Below are 6,000 nucleotides of genomic sequence, written 5' to 3' on the forward strand. Positions count from 1 at the left end.
TAATATGCTTAGCGACTTGTGTTATTTACATATTTATACTTGAATTATATCGTCGTATTTTTGTCTTTGAAGGTGTACATGTAGGAAGTGCAGTTGTGCACGTGTTTGTGTGTGTGTGTGTTTACGCGTGGTTTGTGTAGACAATTGTAACGTTAGTAAGCGGACTGGTTTTGCACGGCAGGCTAAGTTAGTGTTTACATAGAAAGACACGGAATAGTAGCGCATTTGAATGAAGAAGCGCGCTTATTTAGTTCAACATATTTCCCCACTCATTGTGTATTGTTGTTTGGAGTGCTTTTACAATACACAAACATAAAGTTACACATATAGTGGCCAGCTAAACAAATGTACACGCACTACACATCGCATGCTCCATTGATCAATTATCAATTAATCATTGATCTACTTGATGAGCATAGGCAAAAACACAGACATTTGAAGCAGTCTCACTCACCGTCTGCGGTTCTAACGTTGGGACCTTTATCGTTGGGACTGCTCCATCCTTCAGCATTAGGCGATCGGAAAATCCGGCGTCGAGCTGGGCCTTGTTTATGAAACAGTCGGCACCGAAATGCAGCGAACAGATATAAACATTCGCGCAACTCAGTTGCTGATCCGGAAAAGCAAATTACATCCACTGTTGCCTTACCGCGGGGTTTTGGGGGAATCTGTGCAGGACTGTCTTGGTCTGGCAACCAAAAACGCACTTTTTTGGTGACATTGTTATGTGCACATCACCTGTCCAGCATCCTACAAGCCAGCGCTTTGATGGGCGTAGCCTGTTGCTTTCGCTCTCTCCCTCTCTCCCTCTCACGCTCTTCCGGTAGAATTGTCCGTAAGGCCCATACAAGGAAATTCCGCCCCCATTAACGTAGGGTTGGGCATCGTTTTGATTTGAACGATTCTGATTCCGATTCTTACTTTCGATTCCGGTTCTTTTCGATTCTCGATTCCGATTCTTTGAGGGGTGGAGTCAAAACATGTCACATCGATATTCAATGCTATTTTCAATACAACGGGGGGGAAACGCTGCATATACTGTCAATTAGATATTTTTTATATAATTTTTTTTTTGTCTGTCTTTTGAAAGTCTAGGCAATCAAACATTTCTTCTGAAGAGATCACTTTATATGATAAAGCTTTTAAGCTTTTCCTCATGTATAAACATTGATCAATGACTATTAAAATTATCTCACAAATATTTGTTAACTCAATGTATTTTTTACAACGGGGTAATTGTGTTGCAATAGTTTACACACAGCACAAGTAAGCTTGATTTTGAATGTTAAATTGAATAAACAAAGATACATATTACACAAAATAGCACAAATAAATACAATAGAATAAAAGATATAAATGAAATAGACAGCTTTATTTTTTCAGGTAGGTCTAACATTCAGGTAAGAAACTGAATAAAAAAACGCAAAGTGGCTAAATAAATTTAAAATAACATTGGATAATGTTTTTTGCAAAAAATTAAATAGTTTCATATAAAACCATTAAAGTTACACAAGTTGATCAGTCAAGAGCAGTGTGATCGTTTGTCTTTTTGTAGTTTGACTTTGAATAACAAATGACTGCAGTCCCTTTAAGAACTGGCGCACTCATGGATCCTGAACACTGTTCCTGTTACTCATTCTTCATTTCTACCTGAATTGTTTAAGACTGTGTTTACATACTCTTCAAAATGTGCACTGAGAATTTGTTTGAGTGTATTTGACCAATAATAAGCAGGAAAAAGAAGCACATATTTGCACTTGTATGTCAGAGGGGGCTTTATTACGGTGTGTGTGTGTGCGCGCTTCAGATGTGAGCCTGAAATCTGCGGGGATTCGTAGAATTATGTGCAATCCCGCGCGAAATTCAGACCGATCACACACACTAACACTAACACGCTGTCGTAAGGAAAAGTCCAGCAGAACGCGCGTCCGTCGTGTTCAGAGGATAACCGGCTGAATGAGAATATATGCGGCTACGCGTCAACTCGCTGTCGGTCAGAGAGGAGAGGAGAGGAGAGGAGAGGAGAGGAGAGGAGAGGAGAGGAGAGGAGAGGAGAGCAGCTGGAATCGATTGTGTAGGCTGAGCAGGCTATCGTATCTTTACAGATATTTCAGTATCGATATTTTTGACAACACTAGTTGCACTGTGCCGACCCAGGCTTTTAAAAGTGAAATAAATCCACACTTCAGAGCCGCTTACCGGGCTTCCATGACTAAAAGAACAAGCGGGCGCGCAAGCTCCGGAAATCACGTGGCCATGGAAACCAAAACTTGCGCGCTTGGAACCGAAGATCGGAACCGAAAATAAATTTTCTAAACGATTCCAATGGAATCGTTATTTTTTAAACGGTTCCAAGTTAGAACCGGTTCTCGATGCCCAACCCTACATTAACGTCAAGTGGACGCATGATCGCAAAAAACTTGCCGAAACTTATGACTAACCGGAAGTAGTATTTTTGACAAAGAAATACTCCCATCAAACGTCCACCTTAACTTTTGAAACTTTGTCTATGTTTAGTATGGGATTCCAAGTCTTTAACAGTGTAAAAAGATCAGTATGCATGAAACAGCATTTCACCCCCCCCCCCCCCTTTAACAGTGTAAATTAGTCAGAATGCATTAAATAGCAGTTAGCCCCCTTTATTGGTTTCTACATAAAAAATTATAATTCAAATGTATAAATTGACTAGTTTGATGTGTTAAATAAGATGACTTTTGAAACAAGTTTTCATTTTGGCATAACTTGCACACACATGGGTATTTTACATCTGAAAGAAACAATGTTAAGGTTTAAAACAAAGGTCAATGTTCACTTAATATAAGCAGAGTAGAGCTTGTTTTCTCCATAAAGTCACTTATAAATTTGTATATTTGGGATTATTTCAGAATACAGTCACATATTTGGACTTGTTAGTGCTTGACCATATAGCACATTACATTTTAGCTGCGTCATTGTTATTTAGCATGATGCTGTTTCTCACGGTTGCAAGTAATTATTTTAGGTTTGTTTTGTCAGACTAGTTTAATTATTTTAATAAGAAGATCTTGTGTCACTTATAAAGATGCACTTTAAGGCATATTCACAGATTTTCGTCCGTCTAACAGATTCTGGAATGTTTAATGGATGACCGTGACTTTTATTAGGCATACACTTATTTTTAAAGCACTTCAGAGCCATTTATATTAAGGATCAGTAGTGGATAATAAACTGCATTTTCTAGCCAGAATGATATTCAGGCCTTGGATTGGGAAATCCTCTTTAATCAATTATATCAACAGGAGAGATGGTATAGGTGTGAGGCCAAAATAGGTGTTAAGGAAAATGTTTGCTTGAAGAAGGGTAGGAATATTGTTACTTTTGTCACATGCCTTTTTCTTTATTTTGATATTTTTCAGCTCTAGTTTGTTATGATGAGACAGAGTTGTCCCTATGACTCCCTGTCATTTCCCCATCTCTCTATTCCTGGGGTTCATTAGCATAGCAGCTGCTGAGTGCAGGGTGTGTGAGGTGGAGACGGCTGGTGTGTGTGTGTTTGTGTGTGTGCGAGTATGTTTTGGAGGGGGTAAGTGTAGGGGGGATCTAATCAATGGTGGTCCGTCTGGGAGCTGAATAGCGATGAAGCAGAATCCAGCAGGCTGGACAAAAAAAGAGGAGAGCATAGAATAGAACGGGCGAATGAATGTGCTTGTCACTGTGTGCTTGAAAAAGCCCAGAGCGGAGCGAAAGAATGAAAGAGAGTTCAAACAGGAGAGGAGGGTAAGGAAGGACAGGCCTTGCCACCTGTCTCATTCTCTCTATATTTTTCCTCGTGGTTTTCAATATGAGAGAACTGTTTTACATATTTAACAACATGCATTAGTGGGTTTCTCATGTTAAACAAAAGTGAGCAGGTTTCCTTTGCTTGTCCAAGATCAGTTTTTTTTTAAATCTAGATTTATTCTTATATCACCTGTTAGTGTAGTGCATATACATCTTTTTAAATGACGAAAGCAATCATATAGGGCAAGGACATTGTAACTTGAGCAATCAGTCAGTGAAAAACTTTTAAAAAATCTAGTTCATTCTGAATTTATTGAGACAAAAGTCTGCACAATTAATATATATTAATGAATATTTATATTTGTATAAATACATTTATATTTTAATTGATAACTTATTTAATTTGTAATATATTATAATTTATATCATGTTGATTTAAAACAATTAATCAAGAGCTAATTATTTTAAATAAAGTTTTAAAAAATTGGTCTGAATAAAACCATTACATCTTTAACACTATAGCTCATTCCCACCAGTAGATGAATGCATTTATTGGATTATAATGTGTTTTGAAAGGAACTTTTCCTTTTAATAGTTGTGGTCATGACTAAGCCATTGCAACAATAATTCATCTTCATTCCCTTCTGGCTATAATGTTCCTCTTCTGAGAATTCGCAACAATTTTGCGACCACAAACATGTTTTTCTCTGCATGTGTGTACTTGCGCCAGAGCAAGCGATGTTGTGGGGCCTTTGTGGAATTACATACGAAAGTATGTGAAACTACTGACATGAATCTGTCCGTGCAAAGAGGTCGTTTTGATCTCTGGAGCACTTGCAGTGAATTTCCAGAACTCTGAAGGTACAGGAAAACAAAACATTCCTGTGCACCTAATTACAAACAAAAGAGGAAAAATCTCCAACTCAAAGCCACCACTTCACATTCTCCGCACTAGAAGAGGAGCATGTTTCCTTCTCGTTCTCAAGTACATTCACAAAATTCTTTTTCACATTGTTGGGTTTACACGTCCCTCCCTCTCTAGGTAGTGGTGGGGGAAGGCTAGTGCGCAGAGCGACGGGACTCTGTTAAAATCATTTCCAAATTCCTGCAATGATGTGTGTCGGGACTGAGGCACATGAAGAATCTATTAGGGGGCCTCTCTATTGCACTCTGGGAAGGTGGCCAACTCAGCCGCCGGACAATGGAAATCCAGCTCAACAATAACATCCTGCCCGGGGAATGGAGGGGGCATGGAGGGGGGTGGAAACAGAGAAGGATGCCATTGAGGTCACAGTCTTCTAGTGAGGGTTGTCTTCAAAAGTATGCAGTAAACTAGGTTTACCTGCAGAAAACACCAAGCAGTTTCCTTGTGTTCTGCTGCGGCTCGGATTACCGTTGCAACTAAGCAGCCTCAGGGTTTTTTTGGGTTTATTTGGGAATTTTTAGAAATGCAGAAGCTGGACATTCCACACTCTGCACTAACAATTTAAAACAGAAACAGAAATCAGCACAGCAACTCATTTCATGAATGCATGAATTGCTGAATACATGGCTTACTTTCTTTGGAAATCAGGTTGAAATCACAACTGCATAACAATCAAAGTGCTTGATGTGTGTTTTCAAGTTTGTAAAAGTATGAAGAAACACGAGACTTCCAAAGAACAGAAGGGCAGAGAGCCGCTCCATGCCCAGAGTAACATAAAACCCACGCAAACACACAGGGAGGGGATCTGTCTTTAAAACAAAATTACCCACAACCCCCTGCACTCTTTTATCCAGCATATGAAAGGACTAGGCCAAATGAATGACAAAAAGGGGAGAATGGAAACTGGGGTCAGGTTGGCTCAGAGAGGAGGCCCAAACCAGCCCAATTCTTCCTTAAAGATAGAAAGAAACTCTCACAGCCACACATTGAGGAAGGTTTAATTATTTCTTTACTGGCTTGAACACACACACACGCACACACACATACAAAAAAACAAAACAAAAAAAAATACAGCACTCATATTCTCACCACACATGAATCACAGTGTTACAAATGCTCAAAAAATTACAAACAAAACAGACACACAAACAAATAAAAGAAAGAAAGAAAAGATAAGGTGAACACAAAAGAACATTCGCATCACTCATAAATTTTTGTTCGCTGGAGACACAAGATAAAAAATAACTTGGTCCACATAAAAGAAACAATACAACAGCACTTTTACTCATTCATATACACCTATCCAGTCATTTAAC

The sequence above is a fragment of the Pseudorasbora parva genome, chromosome 23, assembly GCF_024679245.1.
Source record: "Pseudorasbora parva isolate DD20220531a chromosome 23, ASM2467924v1, whole genome shotgun sequence".
NCBI lineage: Eukaryota > Metazoa > Chordata > Actinopteri > Cypriniformes > Gobionidae > Pseudorasbora > Pseudorasbora parva.